Here is a 20,193-nt window from a genome sequence, read left to right on the forward strand (position 1 = left end):
TTCTTTATGGTCTCTTGTTTCAATGTCCATACTTCATGATTGAGGTTTGTTTGACCATAGGATGACCTTAGAAGTAGGTCATTTCGGATACATAAACCGAATGTTATTTTACATGTGATTGGTCTGTTCTTCGACTAGTCCTAGACTTGCTTCGACCAGTCTAAGAAAATCCTCGACCAGTCGTAAGTTTGTTACAAATTCCGGATAAAATCTGTTAGCCTTCGACTAGTCCTAGAATCTGTTCGACCAGTCGTAGGAACAGTGTTTCTGCATCTTCGACCAGTCGTAGAATCTACGACTCGAAGTCCAGCGAAGATATTTAGGTCCTACGACCAGTCGAAGGAAACCTACGACCAGTCGTAGGTGACCTACGACCAGTCGTAGAACGGTCAGAGCATATCCCGCCGGATTTTTCAAATATTTGTTACAGCTTCGACTAGTTGAAGAGCACTCTAGACCAGTCAAAGACCTGATCTTCTCACCTATAAATAGTGTACGAATCTCAAAAGAAATCATCGATTTAATTATAGTATTCAAGCCAATCTTCGTCGAACTTCTGAGAGATAATTTTGTGCTCCATTTAAGCTAAGTGTGCTTATTTAATATCTTCTTTCCTTAGCTTTATTTTAATTGATTTTGTTTCTGTTATTCCAATCTGATTTGAAAAGAGGAATTGTTATTCCCTTTCTTTGGAATCAAAATCAATTAAGGCAAGCCCTGTTTGGTTTAATTTAAAATCTATTAGAACTAGAACCATTGTAATCAAGTACTGGACATTGAACTTGGACATTCAATCATCTACTTTGATTTGGTTCTACCGGGCTGCTACAACGAAGAAGATATTCAGGTATTTTACATATTGTAAATTCCTTTCTATTATTTTGGTTTCTTTCAAGATTTGCCAGAAAAATCTTGTTATTTTGGTTATCTGAGGAAAGCCAGGAAAACTCAGAAGTGGGGGTTTTTTTTAATTGTGTAAGCCCACATACAAAGACACAATTGTAAGGGTTTTGGGTGAACCTGGGAAAACCTATCTTTAGTGAACGCTAATATCCCCTGTGTGAGGATATTAGGAGTGGAGTAGCTTTTTGTGTGGCTGTTGGATAACAGTTGGTGAACACACAGGCGAACCACTATAAATCCTTTGTGTTGTGGTTGTTTATTTTATTCTTTTAATTTTTTTTTATTCTTTTTGTGGGATGTATGTATGGTGGTGAATGTTGTAATTATTTCAAGCTTTGTGAGAATGTTGTAATAGCTTAGAATTTACTTTCTGCTATTCCTTTATAAGCTTGTTTTTCAATTTCATTTGAAAGTTGTTCCAGCAAGGTTGCCCTGCCATTTTTATGGTGTATGGCTGTCCCTAGAACAATACATCTTTAATTACAAGTTATTTCAATTCAGTTCATATTTGTTTTTGTATTCCTCTTCGATTTGAGACTTGATACAAAGACCTTTCTAGAAATAAGGTTGTCCTACCATAAACTCTGTTTTTGGTGTAAGGTTGTCCTTAGAATAACGTTTGTATCAACCTCTCAAGATCTGAATTTTGAGGTTGTTTTTCTTTCCTGCATTATTATTTAATTTGGCTATCATTTTCTTTATTATTCCGCTGTTATAAGTTTTTATTTGGCATTGTCCTATTCATCCCCCCTCTAGGACATATAGCTTGGCCTTTTCAAGTGGTATCAAAGCCTAATAGCTCCTTTTAATTATTGGATTTAATTCATGATCTAACGATTTAATCTATTTAAGATGTCAAATTTTGATAGCCTTTCTGTCACTAGGCCTCGACACTTTGATGGCTACAACTATGCTTATTGGAAAGCCGAATGAGGATCTTCCTCAAATCAATGGATGAAAATGTGTGGCAAGCCACGGTGGTGAATGGAATCCTCCTATCATGGAAGTTCTGGGGTTGATGGTTCAAAATCTATGAAAACCACACCATATTACCAATGGACCACCCTTCAGAAAAGTGAGAGTAGTGCAAATGCTAAAGCACTAAATGCAATTACTTGCGCACTATCACCGGATGAGTTCAAAAGAATCATCTCTTGTGATACTGCAAAGCAAGCTTGGGATATATTAGAAATGACACACGAGGGTACTACAATTGTTAAAAAATCTAAAGTCCAACTCCTCACAACCAGATTTGAAGAAATTCATATGGAGGAAAATGAGATGTTTATGGACTTTTACACTAGATTGAATGACATTGTAAACTCAATGTGGGGTCTTGGCGATAAAATCCCAGAAAGTAAAGTATGTGCAAAAATTTTACGCTCACTTCCTGAACGGTTCAATTCTAAAGTAACCGCAATCCAGGAACTTCGTGATACGGATAATATGAGGGTTGAAGAACTAGTTGGTTCTCTACAAACCTACGAGTTAAACTTTAAAGCTCCTAAAGGTAAATCTATCGCTCTAAAATCTTCTAAATGTAGTTCAGAAGAAAATTCTGATTCAGAAGATGACATGGCTCTTTTAGTTAAAAAATTTTACAAAATTTTCAAAAGCAAAAAAAGAGTTGATTTTCAAAAATCAAATGATAAAAAGAAGTTTAGACCCAAATCTAGAAAATCTTTGAAAGATAGTCAATGTTACAACTGTCAAGAATATGGGCACTTAGCAAATAGATATCCTAAAAGGGACAAACCCAAGAAGAAGGGTATGTTGGCTACATGGGATGAATCATCTGATTCTGAAGGTTTTTCTGAATCAGAAGATTCTGAAACTGAGTCGGGCAATGAGGTCAAAGCTCTTATGACTTTAGCCAAATTCACATTTTCAGATAATGACTCTACAAGTGAAGAAAATCTGAATAGTGAATGTGAAAATGAAGATGATCTTCAAGATGCTTACAATGCCCTATATAAGGAAAGTTGTAAAATTGTTACAAACTTAAACTTCAAAAAGAAAAGTTTTCCAAACTCAAAAATTGTTTTGATTCACTTGTCTTAGAAAAATCACAAATTTCAGATAATTTTGAAAAATCAAAATGTGATTTGGAATTCAAAAACTCACTAATTGTTGATTTAAAATCTGAAATTGAGAATCTTAAAACTGAAGTATCTTCTCTTCTAAGTTTAAAGGACACATGGAAATATGCCCAAGGTGATCTAAAGTTAGAAAAACTTTTATCCGAATCAAGAAAATGTGGCGATCGATCCGGATTGGGGTATGATAAAAATCTACCTCCTAAACAAATGTATACTCCTCCTATGTTTGTTAAAGGAGAGTCCTCAAACTCAAAAGGGAAAAATACTTATCAAGATTTTTCAAAAAATTCAAAAACTTTTCAAAAACCTAGAAACAGCCAAGTCAACTTTAATCAGAATCGAAATCCACTAGCTGAAAAGATAGTTGATTTACTCAAGGAGCTATTAAAATCTAACTCTATAGGTCATTCCTACAAATATACACAAAAGAAGACCAACTATGTTCCTAAACCCAAAACAGTTATGAAATGGATTCCTAAAGTCACCTGCTTGGTTGCTCACACTGCTTTCAAAGCAACAAGTCTTTCAAAGTGGTACCTAGACAGTGGATGCTCCAGGCATAAGACAGGTGACAAAGCCTTATTCACCGATCTGAAAGATATGACTGATGGTTCAGTCACATTTGGTGATGGTAGCAACTGCAAGATTATAGGCCAAGGTACGGTTCAACTTTTTAATCTTCCGGTGTTTAAAAATATTTTATACGTTGAAGGCCTAAAGCACAACTTGCTTAGTATATCACAAATATGTGATAATAACCACAATGTTTGGTTTTCTAATCAAAGCTGTGAAATACTAAACAATAAGGGTTCTGTAATATTAACTGGACGTAGAACGTCTGAAAATTGCTATATTATTAGTGAATCCAGCTCATCTAATCAAACATGTTACATGGTCCATACAGACGAGACTGACTTATGGCACAAACGTCTTGGACATGTACATTATCGAAATTTATATCGATTGAGCAAACGAGAACTTGTAAGGGGTTTACCCAAACTTCAGAAATTAGATAAAATATGTGGTGAGTGCCAGATAGGCAAACAAACAAAAAACTCACACAAAAAGGTGAATTCAAATACCACATCAAGACCACTCGAACTTCTCCACATGGACCTGATAAGACCTACCAGAACGGAAAGTTGTGGTGGTAAAAAGTACATCTTGGTAATAGTCGATGACTTTACCAGATTCACTTGGGTAGTCTTCTTAAGGGATAAATCTGAAACCCTTGAAGAAGTAAGAAAAGTTCTCAAAAGGATTCAAACTGAAAAATCTTCTCAAATCAGTAAAATTCGTAGTGATTATGGATCTGAATTTGAGAATAGCAATTTTGAGAAGTTCTGTACCGACCAAGGAATATTACATGAATTCTCTGCTCCCAAAACTCCACAACAAAATGGAATTGTAGAAAGGAAGAATAGGGTGCTTCAAGAAATGGCTAATGTTATGTTAAATAGCATGAAGCTCTCTAAAAATCTTTGGGCTGAAGCAGTCAACACAGCTTGCTATATTATTAACCGAGTTTACACTAGAAAAGATAATAATAAAACGGCTTACGAATTGTGGTTCAATAAAAAGCCTACTGTTAAATACTTTCGAGTTTTTGACAGCAAGTGTTATATTTTACGTGATTGTGAAAATTTGGGAAAGTTCGATACGAAGAGTGATGAAGGTATTTTTCTAGGATACTCTTTAAACAGTCGAGCTTATAGAGTTCTGAACAAAAGGACTGGTGTGATTCAAGAATCCATTAATGTTGTCATTGATGATCACTTAAACACACCAATCTCTAATTCAGATAATGATAAAGTACTAATCATTGATAAACCCGATACTTCATCGAATCAGACTGATTCTGAGTTAAGGACTGTTAAAGATCATCCAACCACACAAATTCTTGAAAACCTTCTCACCGGTGTTCGCACCCGTAGACAACTTGAGGATATATGTAATTATGTATGTTTTACATCCCAAATTGAACCATCTAACGTAAAAGAAGCTCTGGCTGATGAAAACTGGATTGTTGCGATGCAAGATGAACTCAACCAATTCATAAGAAATGATGTTTGGTATCTCGTACCAAGACCTAAAGATAAACACATCATTGGAACAAAATGGATTTTCAAAAATAAGTCTGATGAACGTGGAAATATAATTAGAAACAAGGCTAGACTGGTGGTACAAGGTTATACTCAAATTGAAGGGATTGATTTCGATGAAACCTTTGCACCAGTAGCACGTCTTGAATCTATCAGACTATTTATATCCATTGCATGTTTTAGAAAGATAAAGATCTATCAGATGGATGTAAAAAGTGCTTTTCTAAATGGCGATTTACATGAAGAAGTCTATGTTGAACAGCTAATGGGTTTTGAAGATTCCAAAAATACTGATTATGTGTATCGGCTTAAAAGGCACTTTATGTATTAAAACAAGCACCTAAGGCATGGTATGATAAACTAACGAAATTTTTTTTAACTCATAATTTTCAAATGGGATCTATTGATAAAACTCTGTTTGTTAAAAAACATAATGATCATATCTTAATGGTACAGATTTATGTTGATGATATCATTTATGGATCAACTTGTACTGACTTGACTACTGAGTTTGCAGATTTGATGAAATCACAATTTGAAATGAGCATGGTTGGGGAATTGACTTATTTCCTTGGATTGCAAGTAAAGCAACAATCAAGGAATATTCATTTCTCAATCTAAGTATGCCTTGAATCTAATTAAGAGATTTGGATTTGAGAATGGCAAGAATTTCGATACTCCTATGAGTACTACCCCGAAACTATCAAAAGACTCGAATGGTAAAAATGTTGACTCAAAACTTTATCGAGTATGATTGGTAGTTTGTTATATCTAACTCGCTAGTAGACCGATATTTCTCTAAGTGTTGGTATTTGCGCAAGATATCAATCGATCCAAAAGAATCTCACTTGATTCCTGGTCCAGCGAATTATTAGATATGTCGCAAGTACTATAAATCTTGGTCTCGGTATCCTCATGAAACCAATGTTCAATTAGTTGGGTACTCTGGGCGGGTAATCTAGATGATAGAAAATCAACCAGTGGTGGTTGTTTTTTTATTGGAAATTGTCTAGTTTCTGGTTTAGTAAGAAATAAAATTCTATATCACTTTCAACAACTGAAGTGAATATATCCTGGTAATGCATGTACACAGCTTGTTTGGATGCAACGAATGCTAAGTGATTATAGAATTAAACAGAATTCTATGTTATTACACTGTGATAATTCCAGTGTGATAAATATTTCAAAAAATCCTATTCATCATTCTCGTACTAAGCATATTGACATTAGATTTCATTATATAAGGAAATTAATAGAAGAAAAAGTTATATCTCTAGAATATATTCCTACTGAAGATCAACGTGCTGATATTTTCACAAAACCTCTTGATAAAAGCAGGTTCAAAAAGATGAAATTTGATCTTGGCATGTGCATTTTAAATTGATAATTTATGCCTTCTTGTATAATATTGTATATATTTGCTAGATTGTATTTCAATTTTTGTAAAAATTGCAAGAAAATTGAATTTTTGGGGTTTATACGACCAGTCGTGAGTATACACGACCAGTCGTACTACGACCGGTCGTAGATACCCACGACCAGTCGTGGAGCACGGGTTTCACTTCAAATTGAGTATAAATCTGACCTGACTTCATTTATGGTTCATGTTATCCATGCTATCTCAAATGCTACTCAAATTTATTTGCCATCATTAATCTGTCATTTCATTCTTCAGTTTCGACTCCATCCTGGTCATAGTGACATTCCATTTGCATACTTTATGACTGTATTGGCAACTCATATGTTAGTCGATATGCCTGTTGATGAAGCACCTATCCATCATCTGATCTTCAACAATACAAATATTAATAAGATGAAGTTGGATCTGCTTCCTGAACAAGGTGGTGGTGGTGGTGGTCTTGAAGAAGCTGGTGTTGATATTAATATGGATGATATTTTTTAGGAACTGGACTCTCCTAATGATCCAGATTTTGTACCATCTGATGTTGATGCACGTTTGAGTGCATTAGAAGGTGGAGTTGAGAATATTAATGTTAAGTTGGAGAACATGTCTGTTGCTCATGATTTGCAATTTAAGTATATGCGCAAATATCTTAGGCGCTTGAACAAAGGCATGCACCAACTTGATCCTTCTATTCCTGCTCCATCTTCAAGTTCTAATTCTGACTAGTTTCTATGAGACTTTTGGTATGTAATAACTTTATTACTTTGCTCTTGTTTGATTGAGTTTGAGTTGGATTCTATGCTGGATATTTGTTCTTAATGTAATATTTATGCTGGATATCTGTGATGCTATCTTGAGTATCTCTATGTCTCTTTTGCTATACTCTATTTCCTCCTCATGTTTACTCTCATTCCTTTATTTAGTTCTCCTTTGTCATATTGTGACAAAAAGGGGGAGAATGGTTTGTTGTTAATGTGATTGTGAGAGGAGTAGCATTGGTTATGTTACTCAGGGGGAGTGGGGTGTCAAGAAGAATATATGTTTGATCTTGTTTGATCTTGTTTCTTGTTGAATGTTGAAACTGGTTGAATGTTAAATGTTGATTATTGATTTGCATGTATTAACCAGTTGTTTTACTTTTGTTTGGTTATGTGTTTTTGTCACTAATTTGACAAAGGGGGAGATTGTAAGTGCTATAGTTTCTATCCCTATGTGTTGTCAAAATTGTAGTGCCAAAATCACTATTATACTCTGTTATATATAACTTGCATAAGTGAAGCTCTCTCAAGGATCAACATACATAAACAAGCAAAGCTCTCAAGTACAAGACTCAGGATCTTGAATGAAAGAACTGATCACAAGGCAAGACTCAAGTTGAGACTCAAGCTGAACTCAAGACTCAAGTTGAAAGTCAAGCTGAAATCAAGACTCAAGCTGAAACTCAAGCCACTTTCAAGATTGAGCTACTTCAAGGTTTAATCTTCATCAAGACGTCAAGGCTCATTCTTCATGGTCTCTTGTTTCAATGTCCATACTTCATGATTGAGGTTTGTTTGACCATAGGATGACCTTAGAAGTAGGTCATTTCGGATACATAAACCGAATGTTATTTTACATGTGATTGGTCTGTTCTTCGACTAGTCCTAGGGCTTCTTCGACTAGTCCTAGACTTGCTTCGACCAGTCTAAGAAAATCCTCAACCAGTCGTAAGTTTGTTACAAATTCCGGATAAAATCTGTTAGCCTTCGACTAGTCCTAGAATCTGTTCGACCAGTCGTAGGAACAGTGTTTCTGCATCTTCGACCAGTCGTAGAATCTACGACTCGAAGTCTAACGAAGATATTCAGGTCCTACGACCAGTCGAAGGAAACCTACGACCAGTCGTAGGAGAGCTACGACCAGTCGTAGAACGGTCAGAGCATATCCCACCGGATTTTTTAAATATTTGTTACAGCTTCGACTAGTCGAAGAGCACTCTAGACCAGTCGAAGACCTGATCTTCTCACCTATAAATAGTGCACGAATCTCAAAAGAAATCATCGATTTAATTATAGTATTCAAGCCAATCTTCGTCGAACTTCTGAGAGATAATTTTGTGCTCCATTTAAGCTAAGTGTGCTTATTTAATATCTTCTTTCCTTAGCTTTATTTTAATTGATTTTGTTTCTGTTATTCCAATCTGATTTGAAAAGAGGAATTGTTATTCCCTTTCTTTGGAATCAAAATCAATTAAGGCAAGCCCTGTTTGGTTTAATTTAAAATCTATTAGAACTAGAACCATTGTAATCAAGTACTGGACATTGAACTTGGACATTCAATCATCTACTTTGATTTGGTTCTACCGGGCTGCTACAACGAAGAAGATATTCAGGTATTTTACATATTGTAAATTCCTTTCTATTATTTTGGTTTCTTTCAAGATTTGCCAGAAAAATCTTGTTATATTGGTTATCTGAGGAAAGCCAGGAAAACTCCGAAGTGGGGGTTTTTTTAATTGTGTAAGCCCACATACAAAGACACAATTGTAAGGGTTTTGGGTGAACCTGGGAAAACCTATCTTTAGTGAACGCTAATATCCCCTGTGTGAGGATATTAGGAGTGGAGTAGCTTTTTCTGTGGCTGTTGGATAACAGTTGGTGAACACACAAGCGAACCACTATAAATCCTTTGTTTTGTGGTTGTTTATTTTATTCTTTTAATTTTTTTTATTCTTTTTGTGGGATGTATGTATGGTGGTGAATGTTGTAATTATTTCAAGCTTTGTGAGAATGTTGTAATAGCTTAGAATTTACTTTCTGCTATTCCTTTATAAGCTTGTTTTTCAATTTCATTTGAAAGTTGTTCCAGCAAGGTTGCCCTGCCATTTTTATGGTGTATGGCTGTCCCTAGAACAATACATCTTTAATTACAAGTTATTTCAATTCAGTTCATATTTGTTTTTGTATTCCTCTTCGATTTGAGACTTGATACAAAGACCTTTCTAGAAATAAGGTTGTCCTACCATAAACTCTGTTTTTGGTGTAAGGTTGTCCTTAGAATAACGTTTGTATCAACCTCTCAAGATCTGAATTTTGAGGTTGTTTTTCTTTCCTGCATTATTATTTAATTTGGCTATCATTTTCTTTATTATTCCGCTGTTATAAGTTTTTATTTGGCATTGTCCTATTCACCCCCCCTCTAGGACATATAGCTTGGCCTTTTCAATACTAAACATGTATAAAGAGATGGGCTCTAGATATAATGGAGATGGCCCTAGGCGGCCTTCTTACCATAATTTTGGGCCTATCAGTGGGCCTTAGGGAGAGTTATGATGCGGACATTTAACCAATATTATCCATTCAATGTGGACATCAAACCAACATTGCTCCCAAGGAATGGCCTTCCATGAATCACATATTGTAATGGGCCTTTTGTACATCTAATTGGGCCTTGACCCAAGGACCCAAATACATCAAATGGGCTACATAACATGAGCCCCATATCTATATCAAGGTGGGCCTCAATGGGCCTCACAATATGGGCCTAATACAAATCAAGGTGGGCCTCAACAAGGACCACCAATACATGAAGATGGGCCTCCACAATGGGCCTTAATTTATCTCCAAACGGTTGGACTGTTGGATGAAACACATGCATCATGATGGAGCCCACACTAATGGAGGGTGTAGTTTACATACATAAGCGGGGCCCACCATAATGCTTGTTTTTCCCACCCTGCCTAGGGCCCAATATAATGTTTATTTTCCAACCACTGTTCATAAGGTCATGTGGACCAGGGTAGGGCCCACCAAATTATTTATTTATCATCCAATCTATTCATAAGGTCACGTGGGCCTGGATAGGACCCACTGTGATATTTGTTTCCATCCAAATGGGCCAAGGTCACGTGGGCCTAGATAGCGCCCACCGTAATATTTATTTTCCATACAAAATGGGCCCATTGGACTGGGGCCCACTGTGAATGTTTATTTTTCATACAACCTATCAGGGCCACGAGGTGGAGGGGCCCTTATTTATTTATTTATTTTTTTTTATTTTTTTTGTGCACCCGGTCTGGACGAGGCCCCACAGTAATGTTTATTTGTCACTAACGTGGATGAGGCCACCCAACCTAGGGCCCACTGTGATGTGGTCCACAGATCCAGTCCGCCCATTAGGTGAGTCCCACCTAGTTGACGGTCCAAACCAAGTTTTAGCAACGTTCAAAACTCAGGTAGGCCCCAGCAAGTGATTTTATATATTTAGGCACGTCTTCACACGATTTTAAATGGTGTGGCCCACATGAGTTCCGTATAAATCTGATTATTGGTATGGACGGCTGGTCCATTGGGACCCATCAAATGCACGGTGTTGATGGTCGCAACGCACCAAGGTGGGACCACAGCTGGGGGGCCGTGAGCCCAGGCCGTCCGTCCGTCAGACGGTCTGGCGCAGCCGCAGGCAGCGCGCCTGCGCCTTCTGACAGCGGCAGCAGCGCTGCTGCTTCTTTCTTTTCTTTTTTTTTAAATCAGGTTTTTCTGTGGTTTTCCACAGGTGGGGTCCACATCGAGTAAATCTGTTCCGTTCATTGCATTCCCCCGCTCGATACAGTCAAACAGAGTCCAATATACAGCCGGTTTCTGACGAATAAAAAGATCCAGGTGGTTTCAACGGTAAACACTACCGTTTCCTATGGTATGGCCCACCAAGAAAAGGGATCGGTTTTATTTTTCGGCTCAACGCCTAAAATGACCAGGGGAACGAAATGGACGGCTTGGATTATGCATGTATATCAAAGTGGGGCCTGCATGAGAGGTCCACCACTTCTTTCTCTCTCTCTCTCTCTTTTTTTTTTATAAAGCACACAGTGCCAACGTCCAGCGTCCCTGGACGCTGGACAACTTACATAATCACGTCATTGTGGTGGGCCCCACGTGGACGTGGCCCACCAAATATATATATATATATATATATTTACAGATAATATATATATCATATTATATATATAATACATATTATGTTATATATATTATATATATTATATAAAATATAACATATATATATATATAAGTATATATATACAAAAAAAATGCATTGGGCCCATCCAAACAGTGGATGGTGTGGATCATCACCTGTAATAGAGTGGACCACACCGTCTGATGTAGATGGACGGGGTAGATGTAACACATTGGTGGGATCCACACCATTACAAAGAAAGAAAGGGAGAGAGATAGAGACAAAGATATACGGTGAGGTAGAGGAACCCCGCCACTATGGGCCCTCTAGATTAAATCACATACATCCAAATGGGTCCCACCAACAAGTGGGCCCTAAATTTTAAAATAATGACAAATCACCCACCTTGTCTTCCTTCTTCTTGGTCCCTCAGACTCCAATGCTCCTTAGCTCCAACTTTGATGGAGGTTGATGGACTCTTAATGGTGGGGATGAGAGATGGGAGGGTGTAGATGGATGATGGAAGGTGGACCACACTTGAGAGGGAGATGGGAGCTTGGACGTATGAGGCTTGGGGTTGAGTTGCTTGGAGATTTGAGAAATGAGAGAGAGAGAGAGAGGAGATATGGATGGGTGAGGTGTGATGGGTGATGGTTTGGGTTGAAAAGTTGAAAAAGGGGTATGGTGGATGTTGAAAATGGGAAAAAGAGGAGTGGTGAGTGGAAAAAGGGTAGATTTTTTGAAAAATGAGAGGATGGGTTGATGTACTTGATGTAAGGTTGCATTTATGGTTGATTAATGGGACCAATTGTGTAGAGATTCCCTCGAAATCCGCAACGCGCGGTGTTTCTTCGGAATAAACGCAGATCGGCATCTCTTGCCTGGGTATTGGTTCGGTGCGCAAGTCACGGCGTTGGAACCGCGGCGACGACGCGGTCACTATGATACAACTTTCGGATCAAGCCATCGTCAGTGCGCGGGACCTGGCTTAGGATCATGCGCAAACACCGAATACGGTGCGAAGGTTGCCGGAATTTGACCGGAAGGGCCGCGGAAGCCAACAGAACAGTACGGATTAGGACACGGGTCTTACAATGGTGGCCCACAAATTCCGTCCGCAAGCTCTGTTCTTGCGCAAACAGAGAGAAAATGGACTTCTTCTGCTGTGCTTCTGGCGGGGCCCATGATTAAATTCAGTTATGAAATCCACATCGTCCACTGAAATCCTGGCGAAAGTCTTGTCCGGAATGGTCAGTTTTGGACTAATTTCGGTCTGGCCCACAGAATTTTCTCCCTACCGTCCGTCCTGCGTTTGGATGGTTAAAATCCGATCCACGCTTTCTTCTACAGTTCTGCCACCTAGGAGTTGGTTTTGGCCATCCTATGGAATGAATGTACGGTCCAGATCAACGTTCTGGGGAGCGAGTGGGGCCCATTGTTGAAAAATGGACGGACAGCGTCCGTCCGCTGTTGCTGCGGAAGAAGAAGATGGGTAAGCCCATCTTTGACCGGGCTGATTGTCCCGTGCACGGCCGGTGCGTGTACACTATGTACACACACTGTACATGTAGAGTCCACTGTGATGTTCGTGAGACATCTGCTCCGTCCATTTGCTGTGTCACTCCATTTAAGGCGTTGAGAACAAAATTGAAGCATTTTCAGATACCAGGCGGGCCCCAAATCACTGATTTATAGGCTGATCTGTCCGTTGGGCCACTTCCAGAGGGATCCAATGGCTGCAATTTGACGTGTACGATTAGTTTTTGGTCCTCGAGCCATGTATAAAGTTTCGAGCCAAACAGATGATGGAAACCCAGTGATCTTGCATTCTGGCTGACTTTCAGGCCGCTTGAGCTTCAGTTTCTTGATTTTCACGGATCCCTGGCATGTAATTCCGTCGATCTTGGTCCCCTGGAGTCTGTCCCTTGCCTTTAGTGTCATCAAAGCGTTAAATCCATGTTTTAAGCTTCCTTTTCAGTCCATGCTCGTAAATACACTTTGCATCACAACATGATTAAAGCGGGCCATTAAACGGTATCAAGTTCGTAAATCTAAGCAATAACTGGGGTTTAATATGCAATATTTGACTCTCAACACAACCCCCAACTAGTATTTTGCTAGTCCCGAGCAAAATATGTGAAAATTACGTTGAGAACCATAGGAGAATTTCTCGAGTGATTTTTGAAACTATCCAAATTCCAGAATTCTAAGGTTCATGAATGTTAGGCATAACTTTCTCCTAGATTCAAGCACATGGTAAACGTCATAACCAAGTTCAAAGTATTAATCCATCAATTAGAATAATTCTAAACATTTAGTTCCATGAGTGTATAGTATAATCTCGGCTTATCAACATGAAACTCACTTCTCAATTTCAGGATATCATTGGTAGCCAACAAGAGAATTCATGATAACCAAAATTTGCCCCACGAATCGTCCTTTCATTCCTTCAGCTTTTAATTTTTTTCAGTAAAAGTACTGCTAAGAAGGGGAATCAAATCCTCACCTACAGGGCGCAAACCTATGGTGAAGACTGTACACCCAACCCTTTTCGCATATCATCTATGGGGAATTAAATCTACACCTATAGGGAGCAAACCTATGGTGAAGATTATTTGCACAACCCTTTACAAAGGTATCTGTTTTTTTTTTTGGATATTTTCTTTTTCTTCATTTGATCATGACGGGCAAATTTTTTAGGCTGGTTCCTTATATGCTTAGTTATTACCAAATTAATCCTTTAATATCGAACTGAACCCTTAGTGTGCAAGCGAGATGTGTTTTGTGAAATCCTGACTCAATCAATGTTTACAACTTTTAATTTTGGATTAACAATTTAAACTTAATTGTGAAATCTAAAAGATACTGAATCCAAGAGTCATAATTACCAACATTACGTATCTTGAAATTCACAAGAAATTTCAAAAAATTAAAAATTTTCACAATTTTTGCTTAAGACCAAGAAAACACTGATTAGGAACCTAATCTCCCACCCCCAACCTAAAATCTACATTGTCCTCAATGTAAAAGAAATAAACATGTAATGCACATAGGACAACGAAAATATAAGAGGAGTAATGGAAAGATAGTACCTGGACGAAATAATCAAGAGGCTTTCCCAAGATATCTACGTAAGAGCGGGTCAGCACATGAGAGAAACCAACAGCAGTAAAATAAAAATAACAAAAATAAAATCCTACCTATACCACTTTCGCAGTTGCTCTTGATTGCATTTAGCGTATGCAATAAGCCTTTAAACTCCTAGGTTGCCCCTAGTGGACGAGTTGTAGTCTCGTGAGGGTTTGCAGTAATGTTACCCACAAACACTGAACTAACTAAGTAGGAAAATGAAACAGAATGAAAAACTGGGTTGGCTCCCAGGAGCGCTAAGTTTATCGTCTTCAGCCAGACACGAATGGACCATTAATCAATCTTTATAACCTGGGTCCGCCAAATAAATTCATTAGACTGGGAGATCAATCCTGGTAAACAGGATCAGTCAGAGGTATGGACATGTCCTCTGAATCAAATTTCTCGACAAATGGCTTTAAGCAATGTCCATTTACTTTAAACTCCTTGCCATTGTCGGGATCTCTTATCTCAACGGCCCCATGAGGATACGCAGTAACCACAATGTAAGGGCTAGTCCAACGAGATCGAAGCTTACCTGGAAAGAGATGTAATCGATAATTATACAAAAGGACTTTCTGACCAGGTGTGAATGATTTTCGTAGAATACGTTGGTCATGAAACACCTTCATTCTGTATTTATAAATTCTCGAGTTCTCATACGCATCGTTCCGGATTTCCTCAAGTTCATTTAATTGAAGTTTACGTAGCGAGCCAGCGTTGTCCAGATTGAAATTCAGATTTTTGATCGCCCAGTACGCTTTATGTTCCAACTCCACAGGCAAGTGACAAGCTTTCCCATAGACAAGTCTAAAGGGAGACGTTCCAATAGGGGTTTTGAAAGCAGTACGGTATGCCTATAAGGCATCGGTCAATCGGATTGACCAATCCTTACGATCAGGGTTAACCATTTTCTCTAAGATATGTTTGATCTCCCTATTGGAAATCTCAGCTTGTCCACTTGTCTGTGAATGGTATGCGGTGCTCACCTTATGAGAGATACCGTATTTCTTCATTAAGCTCTCGAATGGTCTATTACAAAAGTGTGAGCTCCCATCACTAATGATGGCTCGAGGCGTCCCGAACCGCGAAAGGATGTTCTCTTTTAAGAATTTAATGACCGTGCGATGGTCATTATTTCGGCACGAAATTGCTTTGACCCATTTAGTGACATAATCTACAGCGAGCAAAATATACAAATTTTTAAATGATTAGGAGAATGGTCCCATGAAATCTATGCCCCAGCAGTCAAATGCTTCTATGATAAGGATGAGATTTAAAGGCATCATATTTCGACGGGACAATGCTCCCAATTTTTGACAACGCTCACAAGCCTTGCAAAACTCATGAGTGTCCCTGAACATAGTGGGCCAATAAAAGCCACACTGTAAAATCTTGGCCGTGGTCTTTTTAGCAGAAAAGTGACCACCACAGGCCTGTGAATGACAGAAGGAGATGACACTCTGATACTTGTCATCTGGTACACATCTCCTTAGAATTTGGTCTGAGCAATATTTGAATAAATATGGATCATCCCAGAAAAAGTTGTGCAGCTTGGTAAAGAATTTCTTCTTATCTTGTGCAGTCCAATGCGTCGGTATGGAACCTGTGGCAAGATAATTGGCAATATCAGCGAACCAAGGCGAATGGGAGACTCTGAACAGTTGTTCATCAGGGAACATATCATTGATATGGGTCGCCTCAATGGAATCAGAGGTATTAAGGCGAGAAAGGTGATCGGCCACTATGTTCTCTACTCCCTTTTTATCTTTAACCTCCATATCAAATTCTTGGAGTAGAAGGATCCATCGTATCAAACGGGGCTTAGAATCATTCTTAGAAAGAAGATACTTAAGTGTCGCATGATCTGTGTAGATAATGATCTTGGATCCGATCAGGTAGGACCTAAATTTATTCAAAGCGAACACTACGGCTAGGAGTTCCTTTTCCGTAGTCGAGTAGTTCACTTGGGCAGAATTTAAAGCTCTACTTGCGTAATGAATGACGTAGGGCCTCTTATCTTTTCTCTGGCCTAGAACCGCCCCAAGAGCATAATCAGAAGCGTCACACATAAGCTCAAAAGGAAGGCTCCAATCGGGTGGCTGCATGATGGGTGCAGTGGTTAACATGCCCTTAAGCTTGGTGAAAGCTTCCTGGCATTGCTCAGTCCACTCATATGGTGCATCCTTTTGCAGAAGATTACATAAGGGATGAGAGAGGAGACTAAAGTCCTTTATGAATCGTTTGTAAAACCCTGCGTGTCCTAAAAAGGACCGCACGTCTCTAATGCTCTTAGGTGAAGATAGGTTAGAGATAATATCGATTTTTGCCTTATCCACCTTGATTCCTTTGGACAAGATAATATGTCCAAGGATAATTTTCTTATGAACCATGAAATGACACTTCTCTCAATTAAGTACCAAGTTCTTTTCTTCATATCTTTTCAGCACACATTTAAGACTTTCTAAACACTTACTGAAAGATAAACCGAAAACAGAGAAATCGTCCATGAAGACCTCTAGATATTTCCCCACCATGTCAGAAAAGATACTTATCATACATCGCTGAAAGGTGGCAGGGGCATTACATAATCCGAATGGCATCCTTCTGTAGGCAAAGGTGTCATAGGGACATGTAAATGTGGTCTTTTCCTGATCCTCAGGGGCGATTTCAATCTGCTTGTAGCCCGAAGACCCGTCAAGGAAACAGTAATAGGAATGACTAGCTAGCCTTTCCAAGATTTGATCAATGAAGGGTAAAGGAAAGTGGTCTTTCCTCGTAACGGTATTCAGCTTCCTATAGTCAATGCACATTCTCCAACCAGTAGTAACTCTAGTTGGCACGAGTTCATTTTTGTCATTAGCTACGATGGTGATCCTGGACTTCTTAGGAACCACCTAAGTTGGACTCACCCATTGACTATCGGATATTGGCTATATGATACCCACATCTAATAGTTTAAGAACCTCGGCCTTAACCACTTCCCTCATGTTTGGATTTAGTCTACGTTGTGATTGCTGAGCGGTCTTAGCATTATCCTCAAGATAAATGCGGTGAGTACAAATCGAGGGGTTGATTCCCTTGAGGTCCGCTATCGTCCATCCAAGGGCTCCCTTATGCTCAATGAGAGTAGATATGAGCATACTCTCCTGTTCTTTCTTCAGGTGGGCAGAGATCACCACCGGGTATGTCTCATCTTGACCTAAATAGACATATTTCAAATCAGAGGGCAAAGGTTTTAGGTCAAGCTTTAGTGACTTGAGGTTAGACGGTAGAGGCACTACATCAGTTTAGGGCAACTCTTCAAATTGTGGCCTCCACCAGTTAACTTCAAGTACCGGTGCAGTATCAAGCAAGGCACACGTCTCCCTAATCATGTCATCATCAAAATCATGGGAGTGGGCCAGGCACGTCTCTAGAGGGTCAGAGGATAAGGTCAGAGGTGTCGTATCTTCCACTAAAGAGTCAATCATGTTAATGTCGTGGAAATCGTCATCATCCTTTAAGTTTCTGCCGTTATTGAAAAAGATGTTTGACTCCAATGTCATATTCCCAAAAGACATAGTCATGACACCATTCCTGCAATTAATAATTGCATTTGAAGTGGCAAGGAATGGGCGACCAAGAATGACGGGGATCTGAGTGCTCATGTTATTGATGGGTTCGGTGTCCAGGATGATAAAATCTACAGGGTAGTAAAATCTATCAACTTGAACCAATACATCCTCAATTATCCCTCTTGGTACACAAACAGAGCGATCAACAAGTTGTAGTGTGGTTAGGGTGGGTTTTAATTCACCCAAACCTAACTGTTTGTATACCGAGTAGGGAATCAGATTGATGCTCGCTCCTAAGTCAAGAAGTGCATGATCAATTCAATGGTCCCCGATTACACATGATATGGTTGGGCTACCAGGATCTTTGAATTTCTGTGGCACGTCTTGATTTAGGATGGCACTCACTTTCTCGGTCAAGAAGATCTTCTTTTGAATACTCTGCCGTCGTTTGGTCGTGCATAAGTCTTTCAGGAATTTGACATATGAAGGTATCTGTTTTACGACATCAAGTAGAGGAATGTTGACTTTCACTTATTTCAACACCTCTAGGATATCCTGAGAGTTAGAGAGAGGTTTTGGTGCAACCAACCATTAGGAAAATGGAGTAACTAGCTTTTTTAGAAGTTCCGATTCTAATTTTTGTAGGGCCTCACTAGATCCATTATTGTTGTCCTCTTCTAGTTCTTGAGGCTTTTCAGGCCTAACCGGAAGGGTTTTATCAATGATCTTCCCACTCCTAAGAGTGGTGATGGATTTAGTGTGCCCCATTTGATTTGAAGAGTTGAGATCACTTATCTCGTATTGCGGTTTAGGATTGGGGAGCGGTTGTGTAGGAAGCATCCCCTTTTCTATAACCGGCATATGTGAATCCATCTTTTGCATAAAGTCTCGCATTACATGGGTCAGCTCTTGCATGGAATTTTGAACCGGTTCTTCTTGAGGTTTTCCCTAATTTGGATTTTGATTGAAGAAACTTTGAGGGGTAGCAGTTTGTCCACTTCTCCAACTAAAGTTTGGATGATTTTTCCAACCAGGATTATGCGTATTAGAGGTTGATCCATTGAAAGGTCTTTGATAATTATTTATGGCATTGGATTATTCATTCAACACTTCTCGAAAGGCGGGTATTGTAGGGCAAATTTCAGTTGTATGAATGTTGCAATCACAGATGCCGCAAACACTTTCATTAACCTTATCCTTCTTTCCTTCCATGGCCTCAACTTTCCTTATGAGCGTAGTCACTTTACACTTGAGATCATCCTCTTCTTTCAAGAGATACAATCCACCTTTCTCCTTTAATTGAGTCGGCCTAGACGTGGTGTTCGACTTTGGGTAATAGTCCCATGATTGTGTTTTTTCAGCAAGACTATCGAGGTAATCCCATACCTCGTCAACATTTTTATTAATGAATTCTCCATTACACATTGTCTCGACCATTTGGCGCATGGAAGATGTCAGTCCATCATAGAAAAAATTTGTAATGCGCCACGTTTCAAAGCCGTGTTGTAGGCATGAACTGACCAAATCCTTGAACCTTTCCCAACATTGGTAAAATGTTTCATCCTCCTTTTGGGTGAAGTTCATGATTGCTTTTCTAAGGGTAATCGTTTTATGATGTGGAAAGAATTTCTTTATAAATTCCCTTTGCATATCATTCCATGTGCCAATGGATCTAGGACACAGTGAATGTAACCACGTCTTAGCCTTCTCTTTTAAGAAAAAAGGAAAGAGTTTCAGCCTGACTGTGTCCTCAGACACATTTTGAAAATATAAAGTGGCTCTGATCTCATCAAACTCTTTCAAATGTAGATATGGTTCTTCAAATTCAAGCCCATGGAACTTAGGAAGGAGTTGGATAACCCCTGGCTTGATGTTCATAGGTCCTGTATTTTCAAGAAAAATCATGCATGAGGGCGTACTCACCCCCGCTGGTTGTAAATAATCTCATAAAGTACGTGGCGGGGGTGCTTGATACACCTCATTCTTATCCTGAATGTCCTCCACCCTAGGTTGGGGTAGAAGAGGTTGGTTTTCAGCCATCACTTCAATTAACTCAAGGGATT

General features: G+C 38.9%; 1 non-coding gene across 1 annotated transcript; it reads left to right on the top strand.

The window, feature by feature from the left end:
- The first annotated feature begins 19,625 nt into the window (after positions 1-19,625).
- Positions 19,626-19,732, top strand: LOC131226450 (small nucleolar RNA R71). Its single transcript, XR_009161834.1, has one exon. It is a non-coding gene; the product is annotated as a small nucleolar RNA R71 (small nucleolar RNA).
- Positions 19,733-20,193: the final 461 nt, after the last annotated feature.

The sequence above is a fragment of the Magnolia sinica genome, chromosome 14 (assembly GCF_029962835.1).
Source record: "Magnolia sinica isolate HGM2019 chromosome 14, MsV1, whole genome shotgun sequence".
Lineage (NCBI taxonomy): Eukaryota > Viridiplantae > Streptophyta > Magnoliopsida > Magnoliales > Magnoliaceae > Magnolia > Magnolia sinica.